Genomic DNA, 8,900 nt, shown 5'->3' with positions numbered 1-8,900 from the left:
CCTTCAGTTTCTGTTTTCTTTATTGTTTCTATTTCCATTTTCAGGTCTTAAACAGTTTTATTTCCTTCAACTATTTGTTGGTTTATCTTGGCTTTATTTAAGTTGTTTATTGGTTTACTGCAATTGCTTGTGTTATTCTAGCTTTCTTGGAGGAATTTATTGATTTCCTCCAATTGTCTGTTTGTGCTTTTATGAATTTATTTAAGGTATTTATTTATTTTCTTTTTAAGGACCTCTATCATCTCCATATAGTTTGTTTTAAGGTCTTTTTCTTGTATTTCTGCTATGTTAGAAAATTTAGGGGCCTGGAGAGATGACTCAGAGGTTAAGAGCAATGACTGCTCTTCCAGAGGTCCTGAGTTCAATTCCCAGCAACCACATGGTGGCTCACAACCATCTATAATGAGATCTGGTGCCCTCTTCTGGCATGCAGTCATGTATGCTGTATATATAAAGTAAATAAATCTTTTAAAAAAAGAAAATTGAGGGCCTACTGTGGTAGTATAGCTGAACTCTGTTGGTTTCATGTTGCCCTGACTGTTACTATGTTCTTATGCTCAGCATCTGGGTTTGGGGTGATTATAAGTCTAGGTGCTGGTTTCTAACATCATCTTGGTTTGATTGGATTTTTGTTTGTGTGTTTCTCTTTGTTCTTTGGAGTTTCAGAGTATGTGTTGAGTGAGTAGTGCCTTTTGTCCTGGCCTTCTTGGATGTTGTGTTCAAGGGAGAAGGCTTGGTGGTGTTGGAAGCTGGGGGAAAATAAATGCAGAGGAGCTGATATTAGGGATCCACAAAAGACATGGAGAGGGCAGAGGGGAAGATGCCTCTGGTATTCTACTCCAGTGGTAAGGGCAACTTTTAGAATAAGGTCTAAGGTAAGTGACCGTGTCATAGATATGCAGACATTTTAACTGGCATTCTGGAAGATGTAGCAAATAATTGAGCCAGGAGTGTCTGCCCATTTGAGTGATGTGACTCAGATATGAAGTGAGTAGAGAAGGGTAGGTGGGGATGGTTTTTGGAACCCAGAGGGGACATGGAAAGGGAAAGGAGAAGCTGCAGTTCTGTTTCAGCCCTTGGGGTGACCCTGAGTATTGGGTCTTGGATAATAGAGAGTGGGGAAAATCTGTAGGTAGCCTACCTGATCCCATACCCAACGTCTTAATACCAATTCATTAGGTTCCCAGGGATTATTCATTTTCTTATTTTCTTATTTAGGTTTCTGTTGTGGTTAATCTGTGAAAGACTTTCAGTTTGTTGGATAAAAAGTACTATGCATGTCACTCTGCAAGTATTCTTCTTGGAGGAGTTCAGATACCAGCATGCAAGTTTTTAGGCTTATAACTATTTGATATTCCCAGATCCGGGGGATCTGATATGCTCTTTGTTGTGTCATCTGTACACATGGAAAATATGCTCTTTTACACATACAAATATACACATAAAATATGGCTAGATTTGTTTTCAAAGGCCCTTATGACTTATAAAACAATTAGAGGAAATCAGCTTGCTTTTGGTATGGAAGAGAAATCACACAATATTTATTTAAAAGGCTTTTACCTTTCATTTGGTTTGAAAATTTTCCATTTTCCCACTCTGATTCAGACTTACATCCAATCTTCAATCATAGGAAAGAAAATCGTTTCTAAATGATCTAACAGACATCCTTTTCATTACCAACAGAGAATGATATAGCTTTAAGAGCCAAATCTATTTTCTACAATGTAGAAATATTAGAATTCAAGGAAGTCTATCCAATTTTGGTGGAAGAGTCCTTCTCACCCAACCCATTTTTTTTTTCGTCTTTTGCGACAAGGCTTTTCCATGTAGTTTTGGTGTCTGTCCTGGATCTCACTCTGTAGACCAGTCTGGCTTTGAACTCATAGAGATCTTCCTGGCCCTGCCTCTTGAGTGCTGGAATTAAAGGTGTCTTCCACCACTGATCCCATTTTCTATTATTGGTGAAGGCGAGAACTGGAGTACACAAAGTAAATATTAGTCAGTGTTTTCTTTGATTTGAATTTTTATTAGAATGTAATATTTCTTGTTCAAGTGACAATGTTATATTTGTATGTCTGCCTCTCTGTCCTCTTTTGTCAATTATACCATCTATGTTGTGTGATTATTTTTTTATTTTATTTTATAATTTAATTTAATTTTACATATCAGCCACGGATTCCCTTGTTCTCCCCCTTCCCGCCCCCCCCCCCCCGTCTTCTCCCCAGCCCACCCCACATTCCCATCTCCTCCAGGGCAATATCCCTAAAAAAGTTTGCCTGCACTGGATAAGACAGTAAACTAAGCATTAGACAATGACCAAGTAAGAGAGAAAGCCAGGAAATGAAGATTCCTCATGATTTTTGCCTTCAGTTGCTAGATTGAATTCCTAACCTGAGTTCCCACAATGATGGATTGTGATCTGACAGAATGAGCCAAATAGGCACATCCCTTACCTGGGGTGCTTTTGTTTAGACAATTGAATCAGAGCAAGAAAAATTTAAGTTATAACAGAATGTGACAAACCAAAAGTGATTTTATTATTCAAAGGTCCTGGGAATGATGACTTTTGGAGGAATGTTAAAGATAACAAAATTTAAATGGCAAAGGACATAGAAAGCTGTACACAGAGATTAATTGGTTATTCTTATAATATTTAGAATAAAGTACTGTTGAAGGTACTGTAAACAGTTGGGGTAGAGGACATAGGATTACAGTGGGAATTAAGATAGAGGTCATTTGTATGATATTTTGGCACCTAACCTTTCTTATTATGCCATGTTCCCAAGAAAATGAGTAAGGAAGCATTAAAAAAATAATGGGGCTGATTTCTTAGATGGAATAATGACTCTCTTGGATGCCTATTATTTATGATTCATTCAAGATTACAGTGAAAAAATTTAAGAAGTAGATCATAAATATATGAAAAGACTGTGGGTTGTAGAGAAAAACAGGACTATGTGTTTTCAGAAGACAGTCAAATGCTGAACAGAGACAAGAATTTCAGGAAGATTATAACCATTATAAAGAAGGCTTTTGCTCTACATTGGAAGTCTAGCAAGGTGTCCTAAGGGTAAGAATCCATTCTTCTATGCCATCAGTTAATGGAGGGATTAGGCAAAGTGATTAACAGTCCCAGGAAGGAACTTTATAAAAACCCTGCTGCAACTCTGATCCAAGCATGGTAGGGGCCATCAGAACTTAGAAGCCAAATTGGGGAGAATCATTGATGGTGAATTGGTTCTAGAAACCAGAATGATACAAAATTTAAGTTCATACATTGTTAGTCTGGGTTTTCAGGTCAACACTGTTGTAGACATGAGTGTTTGGTATGGTAAGAGCTCCAGTGAGGACACTGTCTAAGTTCATTACATGATACTATGAGGATGCAGCCTGGGTTGCATTTGGAGACCATAAGATGTTGAGATACTTAAGCTATGAGATATCTTCCATGGAGAGCTGCATATATGGAGAGGAAGTAACCAAAGAGAGAGATGTATGGGAAGTTGTGGGTTGAGAGCCATCTAAGCCCTTTGAAAATGAAGCTCCATGTGTCTGACACAGAACTACTAGATTTGATGGTTGCCCTGCTGAGTTTCAGTCTTCTCTTTATCCAATCTTTCCTCATTATGTCTCAGTTCCTCTCCTTTGGAATGGGAATGGGTTTTCTCTGCCATTTATTTGTTGGAAAGATTTAAATTGTTTTCTGATTTTATAAGATGACACAGTCAAGAATTTGTCATGAGTGTCAAAAGAGACTTTGGACATTTGAACAATGTAGAAGTGGTGCAGACTCTGAGGATTATTGAGGTGGCTAAATGATCATGGATAATCCTGAGCCTATAGTGACATGGGTCAGAATCTAGTCGACTGTATAAAAAGATCCCAGATAGGATGAGGTATTTGAACATATGTCTCTCCTTGGCAGCTTCCTTCGGGGTGTTTTCAGAACCTTAAGTAGGAAGAACCTCTCTGGATGAAATATCTCATTGGGGGTGGGGTATGACATGTATCTCTATAGCCTTAACTCATTTTCTTTTCTAGGTTTCTATTATGTTGTGGTTCAAATGAATCAACCACATTTATTCTTGTACTGTCATGATTTTACCACCATTATAGATGGTATTACTAAATCACATAAGATTCAATTAAACAAAGTAGTATTCAATGCTAAGCCATTTTCTAGCATGATTTTTTTAAATTTTGCTGTTTTTATATTTGTTTCTGATGATACACTTTGTCTGAGTCACTCTGACTGTCCTAAACATAGTTCTATACACCAGCCTGGCCTTAAACTCTGAGATTTACCTGAATCTTTCTTCTACATGGTTACATTAAAGGTTGGCCAACATTCCAGGTTTTTTTATAATAGACATTATTGGGTGATTGGCCTGGAGTATACATTTTTGTACATGTCAAACTTATGCTGTTTTTCTGAGCTTTATCCCCAGCTTGAATTTTTAAATTTGGCAGAGGGTATCATTCTCTTTCCCAGGATGGCAATATTCATGACAGTAATAGTGCCTGGGTCTTCTGAGTCTTTAAATTACATGTGTGTGACATTCCTCTTGCTCATTGTGTTTGCTTTGATTTTTGTAATAATTATGATTATTTTGCCTGTATACATGGATATGCACCACACATATTTGAGGCCCTAGCAGTAGTCAAAAGAGAGTCTTAGAATCCATGAGCTTGAAATAATGAACAGTTGTGTGATTTCCCCATTTAAGTCCTGGCAATTGAACCCATCTATATGAAGGAACAGCAAAAGCTCTTAACTTCTGAGTCATCTGTCCTGCCCTGTGTTGATTATTTATAATCAACGGCAATATTGCTAATGTTATCATCTGTCTATTTGTAACTGTTTCAATAAACAGTTCTTTTTAGTAAGATTTTTTGAAACTAAAGTTTAAACTAGAGCAATTCAGGTTTCTGGAAGATGAATACAGAACTGGAGTGAATGCCTAACTCTTTGTAGCAACTTCATTAAAAAAAGTCTCTGAGTTTATCCTATCTTTTTTGTACATTTGATTGATGTTTGCAGTGCAGACAGGTTCTTAATATTTACTTCTTGCTGTCCTGGAACTGATTGCATAGTCTGGACTAATACACATATACCTGCCTCTGCTTTCTGAGTTCTGGGATTAAAGGCATGAGCCAACACACTAAGCTTACTCATCTTTATTTGTAGTTAGTTACTATTCATACAGTTTCTCTGATGTGTACTGAGTACTGCTGATGTGTTTGCTTTTCTCTATATGTCTGTTAATAGGCATTTTTCTTGCAAGGTAATATCTCATTCAAAGCATTCAGAAAAAATAGAAGCAAACCTCCTATTCTGTTTCATTCTAAAATAAATTGATCATATTGTTATGTCTGGGTTGTAAAATAAGTGTGGGAAGCACCAGAATTATATGACTATATTGTCAAAGAAGCATGCATTTACAATGTTGTCAGTATCATGCTTTTGTTTTATACATATGCATGGCATACTTATGTATGGCATATTTTAGGATGCCGTGACCTATGATGATGTGCATGTCAACTTCACTCAGGAGGAGTGGGCATTGCTGAATCCTTCCCAGAAGAATCTTTATAAAGATGTGATGCTGGAGACATATATGAACCTCACTGCTATAGGTAAAATTTCCTTCATATTTTAAATTAAGGCAACAACTGTTTCTCGGTTATTGATGCTCTTTAGTAATTCTGATTGAGAATGAGGATGAATGAGGCATGGTTCTAAGGATCACTGAAGATAGTAAGTTAAAATTTGCACAAATTTCTGTGATATTTCATACATTTTTTCATCCTATATTTTAGGATACAATTGGGAAGATTTTGAAGTTGAAGAACATTGTGCAAGTTCTGAACGACATGAAAGGTAATTTTCATGTGAAAGTTGATACAAATGTGCTCCCAGATATATTTTAATGTCTGTTAAGTTTTAAAGAAATGCAGCAGTGTAAATAATCACAGCTTAAAGTACATTCATGATGTTCATAATCCATATACCTGAAAGGCAGGTAAGTGAATTGTGTTGGCAGGTCATTCTTTTTAGAAGAAAGACAAGCAATCAATACCTTAACAGAAATCAGCATTGGAATCATAGATCTATCAGAGCTGTGCTGTAGAATTGCCAATTCATTTAGATTCATATCACTCAGACTACCAAAGGTATACACATTGAATATATAATAAGTCTGTGTCCAAAACATTCTAATAAACAAGTAGTCTATAGTAAAGCTAGTGTTACTCTCTAGTTGTTCTGACTCTGCTATGTTTAATGAAATAGTTTGTTAGATTCAAGAGTTAAGGGAGGATTGTAGTGGAGAATCCTTACAACCCATAGGACATGTCCCTGAGGAACAAAATATCAAACTGTTTGGAGGCATTGTAGAAACCTTGTATTTGTTATTCTTCATTTACTAGGAATATCATATGTCACTCTGGATACAAGCCATATGAACATAGGGATATGGAAAGAAGAAATGTATCCTTGTCCATCTCGAAACAATTATAAGTTGAGTAGTGGTCCCATGTTGAGTAGACTTGCTAAATGTGATTCAAGTTTACATGTAATTGGGTTCCCAACTCAAAAAAGAATACATCAGCAATCAAACTGAAGAAAAGCCCTATGAGTAGTGGGAAGATGTAATACTTCTGTCTTCACTGGTTCACTTTGCAAATATGGTAGGATTCACAGTATAGGAAAATATATGGATGAAATAAGTGGGGTGAAAGTCTGAATTCTTCCAGTTCTTTTCATATATATGAAAAAATCTCCTTGAGAAAAAATATGCCATAAATATGAGTCCTGTAATAAAGGTTCTTACCTTAACAGGCATCTCCAAATGTGGAAAATAATCCTTATTGAAGAGCAAAAACATGAGTCTAAGCAAAGTGATAACACCTTAAGATTTGATTCCTTTTTACATGTACAACAAACTGAAAAATTAATTCTTAGAGAAATAAAGATGTAACAGTGTAATAATTGTGATAAAGTTTTACATTTTTAAATTATTCTTGTAGGCATGAAAGAAGGCAAAAGGGAGAGAAACAATATGAATGCAATCAATGTGCTAAAGCCTTTGCACAATATGGTAATCTTAAAAGGCATCAGAAAACACATACTGGAGAGAAACCCTATGAATGTAATCAGTGTGGTAAAGCCTTTGTACAGCATGGTAATCTTCAAAGGCACACAAGAACACATACTGGAGAGAAACCCTATGAATGTAATCAGTGTGGTAAAGCCTTTGCTCAAAACAGTGTTCTTCAAATGCATAAAAGAACTCACACTGGAGAGAAACCCTATGAATGTAATCAATGTGGTAAAGCCTTTGCTCAAAACAGTGTTCTTCAATTGCATAAAAGAACACATAGTGGAGAGAAACCATATGAATGTGATCAATGTACTAAAGCCTTTAGACATCATAGTAGTCTTCAAAGGCATACAAGAACACATACTGGAGAGAAACCCTATGAATGTAATCAGTGTGGTAAAGCCTTTGCTCAAAACAGTGTTCTTCAAATGCATAAAAGAACTCACACTGGAGAGAAACCCTATGAATGTAATCAGTGTGGTAAAGCCTTTGTACAGCATGGTCATCTTCAAAGGCACACAAGAACACATACTGGAGAGAAACCCTATGAATGTAATCAGTGTGGTAAAGCCTTTGCTGAAAACAGTGTTCTTCAAATGCATAAAAGAACTCACACTGGAGCGAAACCCTATGAATGTAATCAATGTGGTAATGCCTTTGCTCAAAACAGTGTTCTTCAATTGCATAAAAGAACACATAGTGGAGAGAAACCATATGAATGTGATCAATGTATTAAAGCCTTTAGACATCATAGTAGTCTTCAAAGGCATACAAGAACACATACTGGAGAGAAACCCTATGAATGTAATCAGTGTGGTAAAGCCTTTTTACTTCACAATAATCTTGAAATGCATAGAAAAACACATACTGGAGAGAAACCCTATGAATGTAATCAGTGTGGTAAAGCCTTTGTACTTCACAATAATCTTGAAATGCGTAGAAAAACACATACTGGCTCTCTTTCTCTTGGGCCAGTGGTGCCGGAAAAATGGGCAAGTGTCAGGGTCTCCATACTGCCAGGAAGCTCCGCAGCCACCGACGGGACCAGAAGTGGCACAATAAACAATACAAGAAAGCCCACTTGGGCACAGCCCTCAAGGCCAATCCGTTTGGAGGTGCCTCTCATGCCAAGGGAATTGTGCTGGAAAAAGTAGAGGTTGAAGGCAAACAGCAAAATTCTGCCATCAGTTAGTGTGTCAAGGTGCAGCTCATCCAAAATGGCAAGAAGATCACAGCTTTTGTGCCCAACGATGGCTGCTTGAACTTCACTGAGGAAAACGATGAAGTTCTGGTTGCTGGATTTGGTCAAAAAGGTCATGCTGTAGGTGATATTTCTGGAGTCCACTTTAAGGTTGTTAAAGTAGCCAATGTGTCCCATTTGGCCCTGTACAAAGGCGAGAAGGAAAGACCAAGATCCTAAATTTTGACAATGGAAATGCAATAATAATAAATTTTCATATTCTGAAAGAAGAAAAAAGAAAGAAGAAAAACACATACTGAAGAGAAACTCTATGAATGTAATCAGTGTGATAAAGCCTTTGTACATTACAGTCATCTTCAAAATGCACACAAGAACACATACTGGAGAGAAACCCTATGAATGTAATCAGTGTGGTAAAGCCTTTGCTCAAAACAGTGTTCTTCAAATGCATAAAAGAACACATACTGGAGAGAAACCCTATGAATGTAATCAGTTTGGTAAAGCCTTTGCTCGCCACAATGTTCTTCAATTGCATAAAAGAACACATAGTGGAGAGAAAACATATGAATGTGATCATTGTACTAAAGCCTTTAGAC

The 8,900-nt window shown here is 36.8% G+C and overlaps 1 pseudogene; it reads left to right on the top strand.

Annotated features, from left to right (window-relative positions):
- The first annotated feature begins 8,091 nt into the window (after positions 1-8,091).
- On the top strand, positions 8,092-8,523 carry LOC131901411 (small ribosomal subunit protein uS12-like; annotated as a pseudogene).
- The last annotated feature ends 377 nt before the right edge of the window (positions 8,524-8,900 follow it).

The sequence above is a fragment of the Peromyscus eremicus genome, unplaced genomic scaffold, assembly GCF_949786415.1.
Source record: "Peromyscus eremicus unplaced genomic scaffold, PerEre_H2_v1 PerEre#2#unplaced_75, whole genome shotgun sequence".
In the NCBI taxonomy this organism is placed as follows: Eukaryota; Metazoa; Chordata; class Mammalia; order Rodentia; family Cricetidae; genus Peromyscus; species Peromyscus eremicus.
This window is presented reverse-complemented; position numbering and strand designations above follow the sequence as displayed.